At 44.8% G+C, this 27372-nt stretch overlaps 1 long non-coding RNA gene across 1 annotated transcript in view; it reads right to left on the bottom strand.

The window, feature by feature from the left end:
• Nucleotides 1-426: 426 nt before the first annotated feature.
• Nucleotides 427-27372, bottom strand: part of LOC146865482 (uncharacterized) — a 55333-nt gene continuing 28387 nt past the window's right edge. Inside the window, exon 4 of the long non-coding RNA XR_014970318.1 lies at nucleotides 427-2578. This is a non-coding gene — a long non-coding RNA (uncharacterized LOC146865482). The remainder of the gene's footprint in view (nucleotides 2579-27372) is intronic.

Here is a 27372-nt window from a genome sequence, read left to right as displayed (position 1 = left end):
CTATTTCTTTCTTTATTTTCAACTATTTGTTCTTTATTTTCAGCTATTTGCACTTTTTCTGGCTTTTCTTTCTCCTACTTTGAAACTTCCCCCTTTTTTCCCTGCTGTTGCTCTCTTTCTTTTTCACTTTTTTCATGTGATCCATATTGCTGATCATTCGTCTAATATTGTTTCTTAATTACTCTCATTGACACTCGTCTTTTTCCACTTTACATTCCATTCCTTTCCTCCTAGGACCTCTTGTTACACGCGTCGTCTTTTCTCCATTTTCATTCACTCCCGAGTTACATTTCCGGTTTTCGGACTATTACTTCCTGGTCTATAGCACTGTTTGTAATTTTCCAGACAGTGTTCTCCGAACACTTTCTCGCTGTTAAAATACGGGTTACTAGATCACAGGAATGCTTGAACCTACACTTTTTAATCTTTTTTTCTTTTTCTACACTAACTTGGTGTAACTGGTACCGCTTTTACTCTCTGCGGCGCCCGTGCAGATGTTCACTTCACGTTTAACCAGTAAAAAGTTTGCGGCACTATCGGCACCACCCATACACCTCTCCTTGCACGTATGACTTTGCATACGCCGGATTTCTATCTCACGGCATACAGTTAACAGAGAGCACACGCTCGACAATTTGCACTTTTGAACTCACAGGTGCATACTCTTTCTCACGTTTCTTTCCATCACCCTTCGATGGCCAACACTCATTTGACAGTCTGCACTGCTGAATTCATGAGTGCACATCCTTTTCCGATTTTTCTGTCAACCGCATAACAACACACTTGATTTTTGCATCCCCCGTATTAATACACCTGATTTTTAACTCGCTCTGTGTTTTTTCTTCGAGCATTCTATCTACACTTGGATTCCGAATATATTGCCTACTTTCTCTTTGTAGATAATTTCCCCTGAAGAAGGGCACATGCCCGAAAGCCATCGGCGACATATTTTCAACATGGTGACCTGTTAAAACCCTTCTGATACCTGTTAATACGGCTGCACCGTTTTTTGAAATGCTTAAAATGATGACTGAATATTTCATATGACGCAATATGAAAATAGGAATACATTTCCATTTTTGAAGATGACACAACCTTAGTTGGAATTTTTGAAAAACGATTTTCATCGACCGGAGTGCTTTCGATTCATACGCTTCCCAGGGAAGGGTTCCCTTGCATGGCACGCAGAACGACACGGCACGAATGCTTGCACAGGAAAGGATTCTAGATTAGGTTCCTCGGATACCAAGTGAACAGAGAAATGCGTGAGTGGGCGTTGATTTGTTTTTTAACTGTCATGAACAAAATGCCCAAAATAAATTAAATGAAGATGTGGTTTGAGCGTAGAAAGGCAGCGCTGAGCCTGAAGGTTTATGTCTTTATGCGCAGCACGGAGATATGTAGAAAACAAAACGCAAGCGTCCTACCAGTTTGACGTTTTCATAGGGTGGTAAACTTGCTTTTCTAAACCGGAACTCCCCAACAGTTTAGATGTAGTGAAAGGCAGTCTTCTTTTTGACCCTTCAGTCGGCTGATAGGCTTGCAGTTTTCTTGTTTTCCACTAGTTTCAGGAACAACGATGTGTAGAAGATGGCACACCGGGTAGCAGGGTGTGACCATGTAGAGAATAATTGCCGCCAAAATATTTATAGTGATTAAGGCGGAGGCGGAAATAAATACACAAAAGTATTTATTGAATCTACATGGTCATGGAGCCAGTAGAGAACAGCTCCACCAGGCTCAGCAGAAAGGACCAACTGAACTCAGCATTGAATCTCTAGGCAACACAAAGATCCTACAGGTGACATCATAAGGAACAACTATATACATCAGAAGCACATCGAACACTACAACATTACTAACATCAGAAGCACATTTAACACTAAAACATTACTACACAATGGTGGAGAGTACCCTGGAGAGAGAGGCAGTGGTAGAATTTAGGACTCTCCACACATCTCAGTCGCCACCACCCCCTGGCTAGTGTTCAATGTGTACCATATTCAACCAAACCCCTGCTCTCCACATGCAAGCCATACACCCTCAACCAAATACACCTTGATGCTCCATCTACATGACCCAAAACTCACAGCTGGCGCATCATGGGAAACGTAGTCAGTGACATAAACAGTGCAGTTAAGGTCTGACATGAGCTGAACAACATAGTACCACCACTGAGATAAAGTCTCACTTATCATTTTAATTCATTTTCCTATTTGCCACATAGATACACCTCTGGGAGGAGAGGAAAGGGCTGATGATGCAGGCGAAGACCAGGAGCAGGGCCAGATGAAGGAAGTGCAGGATGGGGCAACAGATAGTCAGCCAAGTTGTTCCAATGTCCAATGTCCAGGCTTCTGCTGCATCCAGTTCACCACAGGCTCCAAAAATATATGCCCCAGTATCCCACCAGCCGGCAAAAATCCAACACAGTCCTGTCACCAGAGTCCAGCTGCTGCGTCCAACACAGCAATCAAGGAGGCGGCAGGAAGTAAGGCTGCACACTCTCTCCCAGGCTGGAGCAGGCAAGCAGGCAGTGTTAGGTGTTCTGGAACAGACCTTGCTGAAGGTTCAGCACCTGCAGCAAAAACAGATAAGGCTCATTAACACCAAGCTGAGCAAGGGCTTTGAAAACACCACCCAACAGATGGCTTATAACTAGGCAGGGGCAGCTCCTCCATAATGGTAGAGGAATATCCCCTCACTGCCAGCAGATGATAAATAAAACGATAATAAAATGTTGTTATTATCGTTTTATTTACCTCTGTCGGCGTTACGTATGTCCAACAGGAGTGGCGGGGCCAGGGCAGGTAGGAGTACTCTGAACATGCACACTTATGTTTCTCCAACCCACCTGTATTGTACGTTGGAGAAACACCAAAGGCTCTCAGGCACCGGCTTTTGGGATGCGAGGAACAGGAGGAACAACCTCTCCTCTACCCCACCTGCCCCCACCACCCTACCAGTTTTAATTGGTGGCAGCCACCACTGTAACCAGGCATACCTTGTTGTTGGTGGTGGAGTAACCACATTACATGTACACTTGTTTTGGTGATGGTGGAATAACCACATTACATGTGTACTTCATTTTGGTATGCAGATGATGATGTACAGGTTGTCCACCAGGTTTTTTGCGTGCCCTGACGATAAAGGGGGAGAGGACGTAGCATTATGGCTAGAGAGGTCGACCTCTAGGCTGGAAAACCAGGTTCGAGTCTCGGCAACGATGCTCAAAATCTTGTGATTCTGGGCAAATCACTTATTCTCCCTGTGCCCAACAGTCCTTCTGTAACGAAACTGGTGCTCATGTAAAGCGCTCTGATACCCGATTTCTCGGGTCTAGTTCGCGCTACATAAAACTCAAACAAAAAAAAAAGGGAATCTTTCATTGTGAAATTCACATTTTGGATTGTCATTTGTAGAGGGTAGTGTGTCAAAGGGTAGGACATACCTTGCTAAATAATGTCAGGCTATGTGGTCCCTGCACCTTCTCCAGTCAGCTGCTGTGCTTCACTCGCTTGGCTGTTGGGCAGGTGGGCCAGGGTCATCATCCTCCGAGTCTGATTCAGAAACCTCTATGGGCTAGCCACCCCTTCAGGCAATCTTGTAGAATATAGTAAAGGTATCCACTATTTTGCAAGCAGTCTCAGGCGCAAACTGCAAGGCTCCGCCACTCTTGTGAAGGCACCGGAAGCGTGATTTGAGGAGACCAAATGTTCGCTCAATCACAGACCTGGTGCGCCTAGGTGCCATGTTGTACCGCCTTTCATTTGGGTTGTTGGGAGACAGGTACGGTGTGAGTATCCATGGCCGCAGGGCATATGCACTGTCACCTGATAGAACATATATAAGGGTGAGACAACATGCAGAGCGTAATGACTGTGCCAGTACATTTTACAGCGGACATGACATTTCAGTACCTAGTAGGTATCCTTCATCGAATTCCCCTCTTTCTAGTCACTGGTATATGCCATTGTGCCTAAAGATGTGTGAGCCATGGGTGCTTCCTGGATATTTGGCCACAAAGTTTGTGATGATGTCAGGGGCGTAACACAGGCCCCCACAGCACTGCACTTTAGCCGGAGAGCTCCAGATTGAGTCGGGAGGGGGCCCCTCAACATACCCTGCAGGGGAGCCCCATCAAGTTTTGTCACGCCACTGGATGATGTTGTGTGCATTGCAGACACCTTGTATGTTTAGGAAATGTATGCTTTTTCAGTTACGGAATAAGTATTCTAGGCAAGATAGGGGACATATGGGCACATGGGTCTCATCTATGCACCCGATGACCTGTAGAAAACTAGCTATTCGGTAGAATTGCATTTTTATATTTTGTTGTTCCACAACATCCCTGGGCAGGTAGATGTGTTAGTGTATGTGGTGGGGTGCGACACCTCTCCAGCCACTGCACTGACATCTTGGTAACTACCACTGGTCAATAGGTGGAGGGAGCACAACATCTGGACATGGGTGGGGATTGTTTTGCTGCACTAGGCTCTGCTTTCTAGCTGTGGCTTCAAGGTGTCTATTAGATCTAGGATCACAGTGCTACTCATCCTGTACTGCTCATATATTTCTTTCTCTGTCTTCTCAAACAAAGTTAGCCTGACTCTGAAAATCCTCTCCTGTCTCTGCCTCCTCTACTGAGCAGCCAGTAGCCGCATCCTCCTTGCTGTCACGTACAGGCCAGCCATTGTTGAAAGATTTCTGAAGCCTTCTGGGCCTGTTTTCATAGGTTGAGTCCTGTTACCACGTGTTTTTGATTGGTGGTAAATTGCACAAGCAAATGGCCCAATGTGCGCATTGTATCAATTTGCGCCTCGTTTGTACATGCAGAATAGCGAGTCAAAATTTGCGACTCGCAATTTGGGACACGCAAATTCTGCACTCAGTTTTTGCGAGTCAGTAATCAGTTGCATCACAAACTTTAGATTTGCGAATTCCTGTTGTACAATGCGTACGACCCATTTTGCATGTGCAAATTGATTTGTGACTCGCAAAATGGTCATACATCTGGTCCCTAATATCTAACAATCTCCTTAGCCCGTGGAAATTCCAGGAGAGGATCTCAAGTGGCCTTTCGTATCATTCTCAATCGAAGCCACTGGATCAAGGTGGCCTTAAGCAAATGAATGAGGCGACAGAGAGCGCTGGGATTTCGGTTGTGATTAAATGCAAAGCGCATCAATAACATGTTAGAAAATGTAATACGTTTCACTGTAATTCAATATTGATAGAAACATTTCAAGGTGATTGTCTGTAGACTATGAGGTCATAGTGTCAAATTCTTGTCAAAGATGAGGTAAAAAGTATGCTGTTAAGTCCGCTCCTTGATATTAGGGGTGGGCCTAACTCTGCAGAATCTCGCAGAGTTTTTATGCCGCGGAGTGAAACTCTGTGAGTTCCGCCCATCCCTGCTTTTGACACCTCCTTGCCCGCCTTAGTATTGGTGAAAGCTACCTGTTTTAGATCTTTTTAGGATATTGCACTTAAAGAAGTGCAATTTTTAAATGCTCAAGGAGATGAGATTTGTTATTAGCTCACAGCTGGACTCAGAGCTACCCTTAAGGAACCTTGGGACTTCTCTCCATTCAAAGAGAACCAAAGCAACTAGGTAGTGGCTTTCCTGGTTGTCAGAACATGGTGGACTACTTCAGGTACTACCTGGTCTGAGAACACTGCCTCTTGTGTCTCTCAGACCCTCCACCATCTGCCCATTGATGGTGAGCCGCTGCCTATTCTTTTTACTATTGTCAGGCATGTTAGCCTTAGACTCTATTTCTTCTCCACCCAGGGTCACTAGGGTAACCTCTGAACTCTCCACAAAACTAACAAGGGAAACCCTCTCCCCCAGCACTACACTGGCAATTCCCATGGTAGGTTCATAAGTAGAAGGCTGCTTCCTGCAGGGACAGATGGCACCCTTCTTTCTGTGCTCATACAGGTAACATTCATAGCACTTGGGCTGGAAGTAGCCCTGACTTTTATTCCCAATATACCCACCCTTCTTCTGATCAGGAACGGATGGGACTGCTCCCATGGAAACTCTGTTGGGGGGCTTTAGAGAACTCCATATGATTTCCCTTGTCCCTCCCCTTCTTCTTCTGGTGTGGACCCTGCCCATCCTTCTGGTGGTCCCCCAGGTACCTTCTGTGACACTCTGGTGATGATCCGGAGGTCAGCTTCCTCCCCAAGCTCGCTGGGTACAGTAGGCTAAGAGTCAATAAGGTGTTTGTGCAACTCTGTAAATCAATTACTGAACATGTGCTCTCTCATGATTGAATCGTACAGCTCATCATAATCACTCACTGTACTGCCCTTCGCCCAACCGACTAGTGCCTTGCTGAAATAGTCCTTCAAATCAAACCAGGACTTTTTAGATACCCTCTGGCTATCCCTGAACTTTAAGCAATATTTCTCTGGGGTTGATAGGCACAATTGTAGAAGTCACCGGGAAGCAGGTTCCACTCGAGCCCCAGTGCTGTCTTCTTAATGTCTGGGGTCCGACAGACCTTAACCATACTGAACGCCTTTGGGCCACAACTGGCATGATGATAGTCAAAAGGAACATAGCGCAGAAATGGGGTTTGGGAATAATACCAACAATAATACAGTGGTATAGAGATATGGATATGGTCATGGTGGCGGAGAAGGCCACCTTTATAAACAGAAAATGCCCTCGCAAATGGGCAAGGGTGTGGGGAAAGTGGAACACACATAGAGGAGAAATTTGTTCACCCCCAGAACACGATAGTGATTCGGACGGAGACATGTAGGGGTGTGAGAATATAGATGTATCGCAATGAAACTGGTTTGACTAAGTGACTGTAAAGAAAGTATTATATGATGATGTCGTACCAAATGCAGATCTATATTGTTATGTTATCTAATTTATTAAAATAAAAAACTGTTTAAAAAAAAGAAAAATTCTCTGGGGTCACACCAAACTTGACAATGAGACCTTGCTTTATGGGGCCATACTTCCAACTGTCAGCTTTGCCTAGAGCCAGTGAGGTATCTTTGTCTGTTGTTGGCACTGGCATATGCCACCTGGTACTAGCTCCTCAATCCTCCTCTGTGACTCTGTGCATCTCCAAGGCCACCTCTTAGGCCTCCAACCTTCTGTCAATATCATCCCTAACCACAAGGCTATACATTAGGTCTTTTGGTATGTGGACCCTTTTACCTCCATGAGGGACTCCATTTTTGCTCCTATCATCATCACTGTTTTCCCTTCAAATCCAGTTCTTTCTGGCTCAGCTCATAAGCCAACTACTTTTACTTCTCCTCCAAAGCCAACATTTACTCCTACAGGGCCCTTGCTGCCACGGTCTCAGTCTTCTTTTCACCCCAGGCCAGATTTCTCTCTTCCCGAGCAATAGTGGTCAGTTGCACCTTCAAGGTCAACTCAGCCTGTCTGTACAACCAACTATAATTGGGTTAGGCTGGAAGAAGACACTCAGCTACCAGCCACAGAAATTGCTGATGATCTCATCCCTGGGTGGGGATCTTGTCTCTTACCTTCGCTCTGGGCCTCTGCAGGGGTGTCCTCCCCATCCTACTCCTCCACCCTCACCTTTTCTTCCTCCTCCTCACATTCTCCTTCTCCATCCGCCCCACCTTGTTCTTGTGCTGCAGCTTGCATCATGTTTCATAGGCTCTCAGTAGTATTTGAAAGTCTGCTTTGGAGGCTCCCTCTCTCAGGGCCAGCTTCCTATCCTTACAGAGCTTATTCAGCCCTGCCTTGGGGAAGACTTAAATGCTGCTGAGGTCTAGCTTCATCCTTGCAAAATATCACAGGTAGAAAAAAAAGAATCGAGTCTTCAAAAAAGTAAAAAGTCCAATTTAAAAGGAACACTTAAAAATAAATCGATTTTGATGGCAAATTACACTAGTGATTTTTGGTTTTACACAAATCAATGAGTGACCCTACAAAAAACACAAGTACTGAATCCCATCACTGAACACCAATGTAAGAAATTAAAGTATAATTTGAGGGGGGGAGAACTCACATCAAATAATAATCGCAGTCCTAGTCAGGCTGAACCACTAAAGTCTCTAAATAAACTGTGCCTAACCCTCTGGGCGCTCAGTCAGGCTTAATTTAGAGGCAATGCATAAAGTATTCATGCACCACTCAAACCTTAAGTGAAAAAATAACACAAGGAAAATCCCAAACTAATTTATAATAATAGAGAATATTTAAACAAATAAAATGATGAGGAAAGTTCTCAGCTGGTGAAGCCCAAAGTCTCTGCCCAGGAAGGCCTTAATGTAGATTACATACTGTTCGGTGTTGGTCCTGGTAAAGTCCTCTCGTACAGACTTAGAAACTTTTTGGGAGGTCAGATCTCCTTCAGCAGGGCAAACCAGCAAGCTTAAGCAGACCATTGATTCGATGTCTATGGTCTCCATCGGTTCTCCAGGCAGGAAGTTGGCAAAAGGTTTCCAAGTCCTACATCTTGCAGGTTTAGAACAGAAGGGGTACACTCTAACACTAGCCAAATGTCCAGGACCTGGAGGCACGATGGGGATTAGGGCTCACTCCTAACAGAAGCCAACAGAAGGGTCCAGGGAAGGCCCAGCTGGAACTGGTCAGCTGGACAGGTGCAGGGCGAGAGGCCTCTGGGAGGTTTTTGTGTCCCCCTAACTCAAAAAGGACAGCCAACTGACCCTTGGTGTGAATTACGAGGTCCTGGGTTCAAGGCAAGCAGGCCCAATCTTTCTTTAAGTTCTTTAGATGGGAGGACAGTTCTTCTGATTCTTCACAGGTCCGGGAGTGTTCGGAGGAGAAGTATAAGGCGTCCTCATTTATGACCAGTGCCAGCTGGAGGGAGGAGGGCAATCTTTTGTCCACCCTCTACACCAGTACTGGTCAGATCCTCCCTTGTCACTGGGTTTGGAGCCAGCCTGACTAGAGAGACAAAAGGGAGGCAGGCCTAGGTGTGAATTTCATCTGCCAGTGACACGGTACGCATCTTCTGAAGCTCAGTAGATGCTGGGCAGAGACCCTAGGCCATCCTGTCAAGGGACGAGACCCCCTCCCCACAACTACAGCCCTTTGTCTACTGGGAGCAAAACACATCTCACCGATCTCACCACAGGGGGGGCTATCAGAGGTCAAGTTACAGCTGGACACTGGCAGGAAAGGCTTTTGGCAAGAAACTAACAACTTTGTAAAAGTGCAATTTCCAAAAGAATAATATAAAATGTGACTTTACTGTTAAGTTGTATTTTAAATCACTATTGAAATGAGTCCTTGAAATATTTTTGTATCTATTCTCAACTGAATTTAGCATTTATTAAATGTAATAGTGTTAACCAGTGTTAATCTATGGGAGAGCCAGACTTGTGATATTGAAAAATAACTTTGGTTTTTTTTTTACTGCCAGTACATGTAAAACATGAACTATAAATGTCCTAGTTTTAAATGCCATGTACTCTGTCCTTTGGGCTCTTAAGGCCTACCTTACAGTAACTAATAAGTATTCAAAAGGAAGTATTTAGGCCTAGCAAAAGGTTTATTTTGCTAGGTCTAAATGGCAGTTTAAAACTACCCATCCACGCTGCAGTGGCCAGGCTGGAGACATGTTTACAGTGCTAATTCAGTGGGTTGCAGAATGAGTGCTGCAGCCCCTAGTAGCCTTTAATTTGAAGGCGATACGTGCAGGCGGTACCATATGCTCAGGACTTATAAGTAAATTCAATGTGCCAATCAGGTGTATACCAATTTTAATATGTTTTAAAGGGAGGGTACAAGCACTTCTGATTGGCATAGGTAAAGTGCACAGCATCCTGTGGCCAACAAAAATGGGCTTAACAACAGAAGGTAGAAATCTGGGCCAAAACCATGTAAAAGATAGTCATTTCCTAGAACAAACACCATGATGCTGCACTCCCAAGTCTTCTATGACACCACCAGAAATTAACTTGTCACAAAAACAGAAAACAAAGAAAAGTACCACAGAAAGAAGATGCCAAACAACCAGTCTCTGGACACTTTCAAACAATTCTCTGCACCCCAATTCAAGGAATTTATCAATGCAAGCAGGTCTGTTGATTAACTCTCAGACCTGTGCCTTGCACTAACACTCAAGCGCATCATACTCTCCACAACTACTGCCTTCTTAGGAGAGGATGTGGCCTAAGGGCTACAGCGGTCGGCTTGGAAGCTGGGGAACCGGGTCCGAGTCTCAATATCGATCTCAACATCCTGTGATTCTGGGCAATTCACTTAATTTCCCTGTGCCTAACAAAAAACAAAAAAAATGAATGTGTCTGTTTGTAAAGCAACTTGTGCTCATATAAAGCGCGTCGATACCTTCGGGTTGAATTTGCGCTATATAAAACTCTTAAAAACAAAAACACAAAAAACATTCTCAACTCACTAACTTCAGGCACTTCATCCTCTGCCATCAAGATCTCTTACATTAATCACTCATCAAAAAAGTGCCTTGATCCACCAGATCCAGACAGGGACCTACGGACTCCATTGCACCATTCTCAGGAAAACTTACTGATATAGCTGTTTTCACTCAGAAGTCATATTTGATAAGAAGACGGACCCTACTCTCTGGCAATCACAGAGCCTTTCACCCACACAAGGAACTGAACCTGCCCTTATAGCCATCTGGGATGATCTGAAATTGACCGTGGATAGAAATGTATGTGCAGAATTATTGCTTAGATCTGTCTTCTATGCTGGCACAGTGTAATAGGAGACCCTATTACATAGAATAGTGGACCTGAACACCCAAAATAAAAAAATACTAAACTACATCCCCTCTACCTCAATGCCTACATGATAGGTCTAGCACCCTCCTGCTACCTGGAACCTAGCTGGTAATTATTATGTTATGTCATGTCTTCTGTGTAGTGCACAACTTGACCCAGAGGGTATACTGGCACTGAAGCAGGAACTGTATGGCCGAGCCATGGCCAGGGCTCGGTGAAGAGCCAAGTCTTCAATTTCATGCAGAATTCAAGAACTCAGGAGGAGGCTCTGATGTTCAGGGGAGGCCATTCCAGGCTTTAAGAGTGAGGTAGAAGTAGTCATGGCCACCAGGTAGAGGGTGTGTGCGCATGGGTGTGTCTGGCTGAACAAAGGTGCCTAGTAGGTTTGTAGATATTTATGCAGTTGTTGAGGTACATGGGACCAATGTTGTGTAAGGCTTTTTACATGTGCAGGAGAAGTTTTTTTGTCAGTCAAGTGTCTATTGTGTCAATTAATAAAAATTGTTACAAAAGATTCAACTAAAATCTCACATACTTCGTTACAATTAATGCGTACCAAGCGAGTTTTGATATATTGTATCTACTAAAACTAACAAGGATGATTTTTACAAACGGGGCTTTAAAAACAGATAAAATCAGTAAAGTGCTGGTATAAAACAATACATCAATTCAATACTGTAGGATCCTTCCCCTTATGTGCAGACTTTGCAAGTCTAGCAGAGGAGGGTTGGAGTCACAGAGTTATAAATACATTCATAATTATCTTCGGGATGTTCAAACCAAGTTTCAATGATGTTGTAAAATACATGGGTCTGATAGTGGCATAAATAGACTGAGTGCTAAATATTCATAGGCGATTTCATTTCAATGAAGTAAGAGATGTGCAATCCTAAATAAAGCATGACTTCTTCGCGCCAAATAATTTCATTTCAAAGGTACGTTGTGCTTGTTTTACCTAAGAGTTCTTTGGCCTTATGTACTTAGCAAACATTGCCAATTCCATTGGAGTCTCCAGATTGAAAAGCAGTTTCATGGCTTCAGTACAGGTTCATACCCCGTGTTTTAGGAACAAGGGTTTTAATAAAGTGCACCGTGCGTAGCATGTGCAAACCAGTTGGGCCAAGGATTCGTCATATTGTTGGCAAAGTCTGCAAGTTGTTATTGCCGCCAAGGCTTTCCAGCGCCTGTTAATATCTTTGATCGGCATGGCCATTAGTCTCACCATAAAAATTTGTTTTAAAATCACCTTGTTTAATGCCATGTCGAGGTATGGTTGGCGTAGGTGGGCTTCATAGGAACTTGCAAGTATTCCAATGTTGCTACTGGACGAATTCAGTTCCTTCAAGTCCCCTTCCTTTGATAATAATCTGACTTGTTTTTTCAGCATGGACTTTAGGATACCAGGCTGGTGAGTAAAATCCTGCAGTTTGGACATGTCGAGGTTCAGTTCGCTACAGGCGGTGTGCAGTCCATCACGCCACAGGTTGTTCCCTCTCATAAAAATGATCTTTAAAATTGACTTCATTGTGTACGGGGGCTGCGCAAACCCCTTGATAGAACCGCACCATTGAGGCCCAGTGCTCATAACTCTGTCTATTCAGCCCAAATTCCAGTCGCACCAGAGCATTGCGAGCGTGGACGGGAATCTGAAAGATTTGTTTAAATGCGCAACAATTGGCATGTTCCATAGTGTTAATAAAAGTCACTGGGAATGCTATCTGACCATATGCGATTGCCGGGAGGAGTTTGGCATTCATAACCTTTCTCATCGCTTTGGTCGTCGTGCTGCTTAGCTTGGAGTACAGTTTGCACAGAGCGAACGTTTACTGCTTTGACTTTTGTTTCAACTGAGGCAATGTGTGCTGTCAATTTCCTGTTGCTCATCAGCCACACCCCTAGGTAGTTATATTTGGTCGCTCTTACTATTTTTAAATTACCCAGTCTCCACTGTTGTCTGAGTTTGTTGGTGTATTTCCCAAATATCACTACCTTTGTTTCTCCTGCGTTCACTCGTAATTCGTTGTTGTTGTTGTAAATGTTTAGTGCATCTAGTAGTCTTTGTATGCCTATTTTTGTATGGTCCACTAAAACCATATCGTCTGCATACTGCACTAAACATAATCTATTTCAGCCGATTTTGGGCAGTAAAAGGTTGGCGTTAGATCTAATTTTTCCGAGGTCTGCAAGTAGAGATTAAAAAGCAGAGGAGCCAGTATGCAGCCTTGCTTTAACCCTCTCTCTGTTGGAATCTTTGTAGTGGCTGAATTTGTCGCGGTTTTTACCCGTACCCAAGTTCCTGTATAGAGACTGATTATGGCTTGCAACAGGTTTGCTGGTATCCCCCAGTCTTGCAGTTTCTGCCATAACAGAATCCGATTGACCCCGTCAAAAGGCAGCAGCGTAATCCACGAAACATGCAAAGAGAGGAGGCGAGTTTTTCTGCCCGGACTGATCTATTAAGTAGGCCAGAGCTAGAATGTTGTCTGTTGTAGATGCTCCTGGCCTGAAGCCAGTTTGGTACACAGGGAGAATTTCATTTTCATTAGCCCAGTTCTGTAGGTCTTGCAGGAGGAGGCTGGCGTATCCTTTCGCCTCGATATCCAGCAGGGCAAAAAGCCTATAATTGACGGGGTCCCCAGTGTCTCCCTTTTTGTCGATGGGTTGCAACAGGGAGCCTTTCCAAGTCTCTGGGACTGTTGAATTTGTCATACAGTACTGATAAAGTGGAGTGAGTACGGTTACCCAGAAGTCGCAATCTTCTTTGAAAAGAGCCCCATCTTTTCTAATATTTTTTTTAATTGTCATCACACGATCCCCCATGACCAATACTTCAGATGTTTCTTCGATGGTTGTCAGTTTCCCTTCCATGAGTAGTCCAGGTGTGTCTACGGGAGGCGTGTCAATCCAACCCATGATGGTGAAGGGCCTTTGCGTGCCCGTTGATGGCGGGTTAGAGGTTCCACAGTATAGTGAGGTTACATGGTTTATCTATTGGTCACTGTCGACCACATTGCGTCGATCATGGCCATGCCCTGAGAGCCTGTTAATATACGTCCAGAATTCCGCCTGTTTGCTTGGAGTCAGCAGAGTGAAGACGTGCAGCCATTCGGAATCTTGTTGTTTTCTTTTGTGATCCCAGACATTTTTTCTGTGTGTTTTCCTTGCTGAAAGTAGAATTTGATGTGTTTCGTTATTTCCCTCTCGCTTGTGGTTGCGTAAGGCGGCTCTAAGTAGCCTCTTGCTTTGCTCCACTTTTTTACACCGAGGTTGGAGTTGGCAACAGGGCCTTTCTCTAAATGTTGGGGGGTGCCTTCTTTGTTTATCTATTAAGAGATCATATACCTTGGTCGACAGTTTGATCCAGTTCTCAGGGATATTGCCACTTGTGAATTCATCAGCTATTTTTGGCCAATCACTTTTCCACCTATTTAGAACTGCCACCTCACACTACGCACCCGCCTCCACGATGCAGGGATCCGTAACAAGGCCTTGGACTGGACCACTTCCTTCCTCTCTGGCAGAACGCAGAGAGTCCGCCTCCCCCGTTCCGATCCGAGGCCTCCAAGATCATCTGTGGCGTCCCTCAAGGATCCTCCCTCAGCCCGACACTGTTCAACGTCTACATGGCACCACTAGCACGCATCGCCCAACAGCACGACCTCAACATAATATCCTACGCCGACGACACCCAGATGATCCTCTCCCTCACAAAGGACACCCTCACCACCAAATCCAACCTCCACCAGGGAATGAAGGCCGTCGCCGACTGGATGGAGGACAGGTGCCTCAAACTGAACACAGACAAGACGGAAATCCTCATCCTCAGATCCAACCCCTTTGCATGGGATGACTCTTGGTGGCCCACTTCACTGGGCTCCCCCCCGCCCCCCGCCGACCACGCACGCAACCTGGGAGTCAGCCTCGACTCGAAACTCTCCATGACCAAACAAGTCAACGCAGTCTCCTCCACCTGTTTCAACACCCTCCGCATGCTCTGTAAGATCTACAGATGGATTCCGACCAACACGAGGAAAACAGTCACCCAGGCCCTAGTCAGCAGCAGACTCGACTACGGAAACGCCCTCTACGCCGGAGCCCTGTCCAAGCTCATCAGCAGACTACAGAGAATCCAGAATGCCTCTGCACGCCTGATCCTCGACGTCCCACGCCACGACCACATCACCCCCCACCTGAGGAACCTGCACTGGCTCCCCGTCGACAAAAGAATCTCCTTCAAGCTCCTGATCCACGCACACAAGGCACTCTACAAAACCGGCCCAGCCTATCTCAACAGTCGACTCTCCTTCTACGTACCCAACAGGAATCTCCGCTCCGCTGACCACGCCCTGGCCACGGTCCCACGCATCCGGAGAACCACTTCCGGAGGCAGGTCCTTCTCCCATCGCGCCGCCAAGACCTGGAACACCCTCCCCCTCGACCTGCGACAAACCGAAGACCTGCTGACTTTCAGGAGACAACTCAAGACCTGGCTCTTCGACCAGTAACAGCACCTCTCCCCCCCGCCCACCCCCACCCAGCGCCTTGAAACCCTACCGGGTATGTAGTGCGCTCTACAAATTATGTGATTGATTGATTGATTGATGTATCTATTTTGTTCCACTTTAGTCTCCTAGGCAAAACATGGATTTCTTCCCCATCTGTATTGCCCGCAAGAACTATGGGTTGGAGCCAACTCGCTTGTAAAGTGATAGCTATGGCCAGAGGGAGGTGATCGCTGCTCTGGATGAAAGGCTTTTGAAATTCAGCCACCTGTCGATACAAAAGATTGCACACAAAGATATAATCGATTGTTAATTTGGTCATCCTCTGCAGGTCGTTATTCGTGTCTGTTACCGGCTGCTGATTCCTTTGTGTTGATTGTAATCTATACATGTTTAAGAATGAATTCATTACCATTCCTGCTTTGTCCGTGGGCAGTGCTTCATCTGGTGCCGTTCCAAGATTTTGGGTGTTAAAATCCCCTGCCATTATGATCCCACAGTTTGGCTGGGTGCTTAGTAGATCTTCAAGCATATCCACTAGTGCCCTCATATCGATGTGTCTCGGAGACTTTTTGCTGTTAAAGTAGATGTTCAAGAGTACAATATTATTGGATCTCCATTTATTTTCATGCCTTGCAATAGAACCGCTTGAGCCGTGTCAGTTTTGAGTAGGGGTTTTATTTTTATGTTACTGCTGATGCGTGTATATATCGATAAACCCCCTGAAGGTCTATTGTATTTTTTTGCTGGCTGCTGAAATTCCATAAAGCCGGGTATCACCTCTGAGGCAAGTAGCCAGGTTTCTTGAAGGCATAATAGGTCCCCAGACTGTAAAACTGTGAATGCTTCCTTGTTATTTAGTGGGGTTTTTAGCCCAAAAACTTTCCAGGACATTACTTTCAGGGATCTGCTCGATTTATTGTTAAGAAGGCCCTTTCCGTGTGTGCTAGGAACACGTTCTCCTTATTTGACTGGGATTGGGTGAGAAGTTAATTCTTAAGTTGGGAAATGTAGTGGTTCGAGCTACATCATTTTTCCCTTTTAAGATGGACTTCCGTGGATTCTGTGCTGATTTAGGGTGAAATCCACTTTTTAGCATAAATGAGTATTTCTCCTCTTTAGGCATATGGACATTAATACCCCAGTTTGCAAATCGATCTCTCTCTTTCATGATTCTTTGTGGGATGGAGCCATTGTTCCATTTTAATATGGTTGATTCTCTTGATGTGTTATTGTCTTGCGTTTTAAATTGGACTTGGAAGAGATCTTCCGCTACGATAGAGGAGAGCTCTGGGATATGATTTAGAATTTGTAAGATGTTGGACCTATTTAGGATGTCTGAGATTCCCCGTGAGGTGTATTCTGGTGTAAAGATTATGGTGGTATTCTCCGCGTTCCTATGCTCTTGGGACATTTGGCTAGTGGCAGCGGAATGTGATGCCCAGCATTGTGCAGGTATTGCTACTGCTCCTGAGTCGTTGTTAGCATCCTGTAGACCCCAAGGCTCGGTAGTGTTCATTAATGTGGTTGCTGTTGTTCCCCCCTCTGGAGCCTTCTTCCAAATTTCTCAGTGGTTTTCCTGGTGCTGCTCCTCAGGGTGGCTGTCTGTGGTAATATTTTGCGAAGTCATTTTAATTCTTGCTGTGGTCGTTCATCTATGGTTTTGACAGTTCTTTTCTCGGAGGTTGGAGTTATGAGTAGTACTGGATTTTCCTCGATGATCGAGGAAAACGTTCTTTTCTCGGAGGTTGGAGTTATGAGTAGTACTGGACTTTCCTCGATAATTGAGGTTGTAATTAGTTTAGGTTCAAGTTTATTTTTTATCTGGCTTTCCTATAGAAAAAACGGGAAAAATTTCTGTGAACCCGGGTTCTTTTGAGTTAGAGCCTTTTTGACGTTTGTTTTTTGGCGCTGAGTGTCATAGGTTTCTCTCGAGCCTGACAGTAGTTCCTTTGCCCTATTTTGTTGTTTTATGTTTTTTGCGTATTTTTTCAAGCGTTTCTTAGCCCTTCTGGAGAGGGTTTTACCGGGAACTGAGGTGTACTCCAAGCTGGTGGCCCCATCGGCATTGCTGTGTAGAGTCTTGCCTGTTGCAGATTCCTCGATAGTGGCTATGTTTTGGATGGGCAACGGTACCGACTTCAAATATAGTTGGGGTATGTCCTTGCACGGATCCTGTTTACTCACTTGTGTGTTCCTAGACGTCGGGGGTTGTTTACTGACTTGTGTATTCATAGGCGTGTGTGATGGTCTGAGCCTCCTATTACCCCTGTTGTGTAGCTTAATTTCCAGACTCGTTAAAGTTGGGTGAGTTGCTTTAGTAAAATGAAAATAATAAAATGAAGTGGACTTTTTCCCCTCAGACTGCACTGCCTTGTGCTGTCTTACTCAGATGTACTCACATGTAGTCACGATAGCACGGGCAGGACAAGACGGTGGGGCCTTGGCTTTAGGTGAAAATAACAAATGGCCGGACACAGGGCGGTTCACTTTAGGTCTCTTTTGAAAATGCTTGGTGACTCCAGTGGTAACTCTGGTGACTGTTGGTGACTGTTTGGTAAAGGCAGCGCCTGGTGATAGTGCTGGCAGGGGGTGTCTGACCCCCTCTGGTATCCGCCACTGTCCTCGGTCAGCGGCCTGGTGTTGAGGGTGTAGGGCGTCAGGTGAATGTTTCTCCCGGATTGCAGGGGAGAGGAGATGGCAAAAAAATGGATCGGGAGCAGGGCACACTCGGGCGCCGCAGCTGCACCCAACCTGGTTGGGCCGCTTCTGTGGCGATCCCGGGCACCACACTCTGCGGCCTCCGATAGCGGAGGTCGCGCTCCACCCCCTGCACTCGCCCCCACCCAGCTCCTAGCGCAGCCTGCTCGCTCTTTACCGCAGGATGCCTGGTGCCGACGTCGTAGCAGAGGCGGAGGCAACAGCTGTAGGGCCATAGGGCCGTTGGATGCAAGCCGGATCTCCTTGATCTCGGACCTTGATTGGCGGGTTCCCGAGTTCGCGGTCTGCGGTCTGCGGATTGCGGATGGTCCAGAGCCCCGGGGCGTCCTCAGGCAGCGTTGTCAACCGCTTGCTCACTCGCCCGACCGCTCGCCGCTCACCGCTCGCTCCTCCCAATCCTGCACTGATCCTGCACTGCTACCTCACGTTCAATGTTAGCAACAACTGTCCTAACTCAAAAAGGACAGCCAACTGACCCTTCGTGTGAATTACAAGGTCCTGGGTTCAAGGCAAGCAGGCCCAATCTTTCTTTAAGTTCTTTAGATGGAAGGACAGTTCTTCTGATTCTTCACAGGTCCGGGAGTGTTCTGAGGAGAAGTATAAGGCATCCACATTTATGACCAGTGCCAGCCGGAGGGAGGAGGGCAATCTTTTGACCACCCTCTACACCAGTACTGGTCAGATCCTCCCTTGTCACTGGGTTTGGAGCCAGCCTGACTAGAGAGACAAAAGGGAGGCAGGCCTAGGTGTGAAGTTCATCTGCCAGTGACAAGGTACGCATCTTTTCAAGCTCACTAGGTGCTGGGCAGAGAACCCAGGCCATCCTGTCAAGGGACGAGACCCCCTCCCCACAACTACAGCCCTTTGTCTACTGGGAGCAAAACACATCTCACCGATCTCACCACAGGGGGGGCTATCAGAGGTCAGGTTACAGCTGGACACTGGCAGGAAAGGCTTTTGGCAAGAAAATAACAACTTTGTAAAAGTGCAATTTCCAAAAGAATAATATAAAATTTGACTTCACTGTTAAGTTGTATTTTAAATCACTATTGAAATGAGTCCTTGAAATATTTTTCTAGCTATTCTCAACTGAATTTAGCATTTATTAAATGTAATAGTGTTAACCAGTGTTAATCTATGGGAGAGCCAGACTTGTTATAGTGAAAAATACCTTTGGAGTTTTTTTCACTGCCAGTACATGTAAAACATGAACTATAAATGCCCTAGTTTTAAATGCCATGTACTCTGTCCTTTAGGCTCTTAAGGCCTACCTTACAGTAACTAATAAGTATTCAAAAGGAAGTATTTAGGCCTAGCAAAAGGTTTATTTTGCTAGGTCTAAATGGCAGTTTAAAACTACCCATCCACGCTGCAATGGCCAGGCTGGAGACATGTTTACAGTGCTACTTCAGTGGGTTGCAGAATGAGTGCTGCAGACCCTATTAGCCTTTAGTTTGAAGGCCATAAGTGCAGGCGGTACCATATGATCAGGACTTATAAGTAAATTCAATGTGCCAATCAGGTGTATGCCAATTTTAACATGTTTGAAAGGGAGGGTACAAGCACTCCTGGTTGGCATAGGTAAAGTGTACAGTATCCGTGGCCAACAAAAATGGGTTTAACAACAGAAGGTAGAAATCTGGGCCAAAACCATGTAAAAGATGGTCATTTCCTAGAACAAACACCATGATGCAGCACTCCCAAGTCTTCTATTACTCCACCAGAAATGAACTTGTCTCAAAAACAGAAAACAAAGAAAAGTACCACAGAAAGAAGTCTCTGGGCACTTTCAAACAATTCTCTGCACCCCAATTCAAGGAATTTGTCAATGCAAGCAGGTCTGTGGATTAACTCTCAGACCTGTGCCTCGCACAAACACTCAAGGGCATCATACTCTCCACAACTACTGCCTTCTTAGGAGAGGATGTGGCCTAAGGGCTACAGCGGTCGGCTTGGAAGCTGGGGAACCGGGTCCGAGTCTCAACATTGATCTCAACATCCTGTGATTCTGGGCAATTCACTTAATTTCCCTGTGCCTAACAAAAAACAAAAAAAATGAATGTGTCCGTTTGTAAAGCAACTTGTGCTCATGTAAAGCGCTCCAATACCTTTGGGTTGAGTTTGCGCTATATAAAACTCTTAAAAACAAAAACACAAAAAACATTCTCAACTCACTAACTTCAGGCCCTGCATTCTCTGCCATCAAGATCTCTTACATTAAAAAAAAGTGCCTTAACCCACCAGATCCAGACAGGGACCTACTGACTCCATTGCACCATTCTCAGGAAAACTTACTGAAATAGCTGTTTTCACTCAGGAGTCATATTTGATAAGAAGACGGGCCCTACTCTTTGGCAATCACAGAGCCTTTCACCCACACAAGGTACTGAAGCTGCCGTTATAGCCATCTTGGATGATCTGAAATTGACCGTGGACAGAAACAGAATATGTGCAGTATTATTGCTAGATCGGTCTTCTTTGCTGGCACAGTGTAATTACGAGAACCTGTTACATAGAATAGTGGGCCTTAACACCCAAAAACAAAAAATACTAAACTACATCCCCTATACCTCAATGCCTACATGACAGGTCTAGCACCCTCCTGCTGTTCCCGTTTACATCAGCTTTTTAAACACCGCCTCTGATATACCTGAAGGATGAATCATCTAATCACTCTTCTTCAATGTCCACCTCACTCTGCTACCAGACCTTATCACGTTATGGAACCTAGCTGGTAATTATTATGTTATGTCATGTCTTCTGTGTAGTGCACAACTTGACCCAGAGGGTATACTGGCACTGAAGCAGGAGCTGTATGGCCCGAGCCATGGCCAGGGCTAGGTGAAGAGCCAAGTCTTCAATTTCAAGCAGAATTCAAGAACTCAGGAAGAGGCTCTGATGTTCAGGGGAGGCCATTCCAGGCTTTAAGAGTGAGGTAGAATTAGTCATGGCCACCAGGTAGAGGGTGTATGCGCGTGTGTGTGTCTGGCTGAAAAAAGGTGCCTAGTAGGTTTTTAGATATTTACACAGTTGTTGAAGTACATGGCACCAAAGTTGTGTAAGGCTTTTTACATGTGCAGGAGGAGTTTGAAGAGTTCTTGTTTGTGTATTGTGAGCCAGTGGAGCTCTCTGAGGTGCTGGGTGATGTAAGTGCAGGGTGGGAGATTAAGGGCGATCCTGGCTGCTAAGTTTTGTATGGTCTGGAGCCTTCCAGTCAGTTTAGAGCTGATTCCGACACAGAGTATGTTGCCATAGTCCAGCTTGCTAGTGATGAGGGCTTGGATGATGGTTCTGCGAGTGTTGATAGGAAGCCATTTGAATATCTTCTTGAGCAACTTCACTGTGTGGAAGCATGGTATGGAAAAGCTGTGTCCACTTGGCTGGTCATGGTGAGTTGGTCATCGATTACTTTTCCGAGGTTCTTTGGTTGAGTTGCTAGGAAGAGTGTGGGTCAGAGTTCGGCAGAGCACGAGGTGGAGTCCCAGAGTGAAGATACTACTTCCGTCTTGTCTGTGTTAAACTTAATGCAGTTGGTTTGCATCCATCTGGTGACTTTAGTCATGCAGGATGATAAAGTGGACCGTGCATTGGGCGTTGTTGTGTATTGACTTCTGTGGAATGTGAAATCCTCCAACAGGTTTAGAATGTGAGTACCGAAGGATTCCCTGAGATGACAATTAAAGGGAGAAGCGCTGGAGGAGAGAGAGGAAGCAGGGTCGTGCTAATAAAGGAGTTTCATAGTTATTCATGTATCTGGCTGTTATTCTAGATTTGACAATGAGTAGCACGGCCAGCAAACCCACAACACCCTTACACGCCAGATAATCGTCATGGACATTCGTGGAGCCTGGGCCTGAGTACCAAAGCGTCCAGCCCACATCGTGCACGGCAGCCAAAAGACGGAGCTGAGCATCACAGAATACTTACAGTTTTCACTCCGTACTGTAAGTCACATTACATTGGCATGCTGGGGCACGAAGAAGGCAGGGGGCATAGACGCACTCCTCAAGATATTATGCAGGCTAGTGGCACAGGCTGCTGCATGCTCAGATAAAGACGCCGTGCACACTCGTTTTCTTTTAACGTGTGTGCATCAGCAGTTGCATGCCTAAAACTTCGGTTTCGACTCAAACTCATAATGCTGACTGTGAAGTCATCATGCTGCATGCCGCCATCTTGTATAGAGACATATAACAAAAATCCAACCGATCAACAAAATCCTAAAGTAAGAGACACACAATTACGAAAGAACCCCAGACAATGAAAGCAAAGATAAACCAGGTTGAACTTGATTGTCAATACAATGTTTATATACACAAGTATTAGTCAAAATGCTTCATTTGAGATCGAATGTTACAAAGGTTGCTCCATAGTGATAAAGTGACAAAAGTGCTCAAAAGAATGCTTGTGAGGTGAAGGAATTGTGGATGATGGACATTCAGAAATGTACACTATTTACATGAATTAAAGATGACTTGTCTAACATGATTATGAACACTAGCTTGGAAGCCCGTGTGATGTGACATTGTTATTGAATGAAGAGCTTGTCCACTTCTGGGATATGAATGATTAGAAAAAGGTCTCAAACAAATAAAAAAAGTCTACGTTTCAACCCCAAATGAAACGTTAACTTTTTTCATTTGTTTGAGACCTGCACTAATCATTCATAGCCCAGAAGTGGACAAGCTCCGAAGTCCAATGATTTACCTACTGTCGCACAGACTGGAGTGGGAATAGTAAATGTTACCCCTCTGTAGTCCAACGCTTTCCCTATTGTTGCACAGTCTGGAAGGAGAATAGTAAGTTTGACCCCTCCGAAATCCAACGCTTTCCCTTCTGTTGCATAGACTGGAGTGGGAATAGTAAACACAATCCCTCCAAAGTCCAATGCTTTACCTACTGTTGCACAGACTGGAGTGGGAATAGTAAATCTTACCCCTCTGTAGTCCAATGCTTTTGCTATTGTGCACAGTCTGGAGTGAGACTAGTAAGTTTTAACCCTCCGAATGAAAAGAGGCAGTAGACCTAGAGCCAGACACAGCACCCACACTGTTATGTCCATATAGTCAAAAAAGGTGAACAGTATCCTGTATCATGTGTGCACTACCCTGTGTGCACTTTCTGCCCACAAAGTGCTCCCCTACCTGGGGTGCACCACATGCAAACAAAAAATATATAAGCACATGCGTATTTTGAAACTAATAACAATAAATCTCAAACAATCCATTAGTGTTCTTCATTTATTGGTGCTTCATATAAATGCTCATAAAAACCAGCCAACGCGTTTCGTCCAATAGATAATAGACTTCTTCAGGGCAGGAAATAACTGGTGTCAGACGATTCAAATCCTGTAGCCAAACTAATGAACAGTGTTTCCTACAGGCAAAACGTTTTTAAATGCACCATCTTTATGTAAAAGGTTGTTAGATATGAATTCTACAAACAAGATTTACAGGAATCCATCCATATATGAATCTTAGATATCAAAGTTCTGTATCCGTTTTGATAGGGGAGTATCCACCCTATGTATGACACTTCGATGGGTGCCGCAGGGATGCAAGAACTGAGAAATCCCTCCAAGTACTGGCGTCCGGTTCAAAATAGCGGATATAGAACATTGATATCTAAGATTCATATATGAATGGATTCCTGTAAATCTTGTTTCGAGAATTCAAATCTAACAACCTTTTACATTTGGATGGCGTATTTAGAAATGTTTTGTGTGTAGGAAACACTGTTCATTAATTTATTGTTATTAGTTTCAAAATACGCACGTGCTTATATATTTGTTTGTATGTGGTGCACCTCTGCTCTTTGCATTTGTACATATTAAAACATTATTTTTTGTATTGTTTTAACTATATTAATGTGAAGCGATAATTTTTCGATATTTTATAAGTATAGGGAAACTATATTTTTGTAATTGATATTTTTGACACAATATTTCTGTTTCTCAATATTGTTCAATATTGTTCTGTTGATATTGTGTCAGTGATCCGTTGTGTCTTGGCTTCTGTGGAATGTGGAATCCTCCAGCAGGTTTAGAATGTGTGCACAGAAGGATTCTCCAAGGCGACAGTTAGGGGGTTGTTACTCCACAGGCGTCTTATTGGGGAGGAAGAGTATGAGTATGAGCTGGGTGTCTTCAGGGTATGATATGATATTGACTTCATGGGTGCAGATGATGCTGGTAAGCAGGCTAAAGTAGGTATTGAATGGGGGGGCTGAGCAAGGATCCTTGTAGAACTGCGCAGATAAGGTTGATGGCGTCTGAGGTGAAGGAGGCAAGACTGACTAACTGGTTGCAGCCTGTCAGAGTCATGGCTGCCACAACTCTTTTGGGAGCACGCTGGGCAGGCCTGACCAGAAGTAGGTGCTGTTGCATAGGGCGGTCTAGTCTTTTCGACCATGCCCTGTGTGTTGGAGGCCACGCCCACTACAAAGTCAATGTACCTTGCAGTCTGGATGTTCAGATGAGGCAAGTGTGGTAAATTTAAATTACCTAGACTTAATTTATGTGGTAAAATATAATACAAATAACTCAGTAAAAATAAGAGGCAGAATCCGTGGTATTCGAGGGTATAATAGGGAATTTATTCCTTACAAAGGAATGATGGTTCGAACCAGGCAATCGAGTTCCGTCACCACGAAGGTTCAGGAAGGGATCAGCAATACATTATTGACAGGTTATAGCATATATAGTAATGCATTATAGTAGAGACAGATGCAGGAGGCGTAACAGCTGATAAGAATACACATACGTAATAGAAAAGGCGTTACAATAGGCGTGCATAGAGGCGTATACTAAAAACGTCATTATGATGATGACACAAGTGGGTGGATCCATAAGAGAATCCTGCAAAGTCAGCAAAAAATATATGGCAGAGATGCGCGCGCAGCCGCATGACGTGTGATTGACGTGTAATTAGAGGGTGAAGGGAACTTGACATTTAGCCCTACATGAGGAGACAGAAGTCTGGGGTGTCAGGACAACCTAGTCCTAAATCATATCTAATATCTTGTGTTTAAGGAACTATATTATCTGGAAGGAAAGGTCTTCTCGGACAGATCCTATTCTATACTGACTGCTAGTGCGTGTACAAGCGTCTAAGTGTCTACATGAGATGCGAGGGGGCATGGGCCTACCATGGTAACGAAAGTCATGAATTACTTGCACGGAGGCAGTAAGGCCGGGCCCTTTGCTCTGCAGCTAGAGGGATGTTTACCTAAGCTACTTAGACAGGAATGCATTTCTTGAGGAGCGGAACAGATAACTTGAAGGCTGAATACAGTTTTGGCAGGCAATAGGCCGGGCTAGGCACCGTCAGCCGCGCAGGAAGTAAGACAAAGTTCATGGATACAGATGCAGGTCCAGGCTGGAGCATTCAGAGGCAGAAGCAAGAAAAAGCTCGATGGCAGAATTCAGGGCCTACCTTGCCAGAGCTGGAAAACGTGAAAAGTATACCATATAAAGACGGTGGCAAGGCATACTTAGGAACGGAATATCTGGCCCATTCATGGCAGATATGAAAGAGGACATATTAACGTTGGACACAATTGTATTTGCGTCTTCATAGCTTGAAGTGGAGGGAACATACATGTACTTGTAACATGTACATGGAGCCGTTGGGGTCTAGATAGGGGACACAATTGACCATAAAAATTCATATTTCCTCATTCCCTCCTTGTCCCCTACGACCCTTCATGAAATATCGATCTTCAGGAATCCATCAATCTGTTCATGTAATATCATTTGCTCTTCTTTCTTCTTCCGGGATCTTGAATGAAAACTTGAACGTGGAATACACGATGTGGCACACAGGCCGCAAATCGCTGGTCCACATTGTAGACATAGGCAGCAACTGAATACTATGAGAAATCCAATACATAGGAAGGATAGGACTTTCCATCCCCAGGCTGACAACACGCTCCAGAACCAACCGGACCATGTCCAGGTGCCTGCATTCTGATGTATCTGGTTCGCAATCTTGTGAAGACGAGTTATGGCTTTATATACGGATGGCGCGTTTTCTGGGATGAAAACACAGCAACTTGATCCGATGACCCTACAAGCTCCGCCCCTATCTGCTAGGATGACGTCAAGGACAAGACGATTTTGGAGAACAACAATCCGCATCGCAGACTGCTCCTCTGTTAAGTTGCCTAGGGCAGAGGTAGTTTCATTCACTACTGCTTCAAGGGTTCTGGTTAATCTACGTATCAGTTTACTGTTTGAGACAACACCTATGTAAGGAAAGAGACCTTTATTGAAGTCTGTATATTGTTCCCATGCTGTTTCGGTGTAGTCAACAATCGGGATATCTCTCTGGGGTCTATGGTGTACTAGATTGGTATTTCTATGATAATCAGGAGGGGCTAGGAAAACAGGTGGCAGAAGGAATGCAATGTAACAGGTACCATCCCAATCTAGGGGTAGGCGTATATATGCGGTGTGACCACAGATGAAGTAGGAATGACGGGAAGCTCTAAATGTAGACTTGCCTTTATCACTGAATTCGATCACAGTAGTACATTTACTATGACCCAGGTGTACTGAACCATTCTTTCTTACACATAATTCACCTTTGACTGGTAATACGGACATAGCAGGCAAGACTAGTGTAGCTTCAGATTCAACATTTAGAATCATGAGGTTAAGTGTAAAATTACCTAATCCATATACTTCATTTTCTAGGTCAGTTCCTGTTCTTTTGGGAAGTCCCTCCTTGTTAGGATAACAGGCTTTAAGCAAAACTAAGTTCAGGTTTCCCCATACCCAGTTGCTCTGGTAAACTACGGTGTTTGAATCTAAAGAGTTAATCAAACTAAACCATGCTCCACAGGAACCATTGTGTGTGAACGGATACGGAAAGAGAGGCAGAACTCCTTTGTATTTCTGATAGGGAGGGAGTCGGCCACATATCCAACAATTTGTAGCGTTGCTGGTCTGATGGAAATGGTGTAACATACTAATGAATGTGTTGTTGCGCAGCGCAAATCTATAGGACAACTCATGTGGAGGTAGTTCACTAAAAGAATGTTCGGCAGTAACATTATAAGCACGCTTGAAAATAGGATAGTACATGTGTAACAGTATACTTGCAGCTATAATAAAAAGACTTAGAAAAAACATAATCAACAATGTCACTATACAGTGACTATGAAGTGATTTACAGTATGCATGTTTCTTGAGCTGTTTCTGTCTATTTCTCTCTCTCATTCGGTCTAGAGGATACATGTCAAAGACTTAATTGAACCGATTCACCTTGGAGAGGACTTAAACAATCGAATTGTCTGACTTGCTAGACCTTAGTTTCAGTTTATAGTTTTGAGATTCGGTCTTTTCAACCAGGGGGAGTTTTGAATCAGTCTCTGGAAGGGGGCAGGGCTGAGAGTTCAGATCGGATGGTAGTCC

The sequence above is a fragment of the Triturus cristatus genome, chromosome 2_1 (genome assembly GCF_964204655.1).
Source record: "Triturus cristatus chromosome 2_1, aTriCri1.1, whole genome shotgun sequence".
In the NCBI taxonomy this organism is placed as follows: domain Eukaryota; kingdom Metazoa; phylum Chordata; class Amphibia; order Caudata; family Salamandridae; genus Triturus; species Triturus cristatus.
Note: the sequence above shows the minus strand (reverse complement) of the source record. Positions and strands in the feature narration are given on the sequence as shown.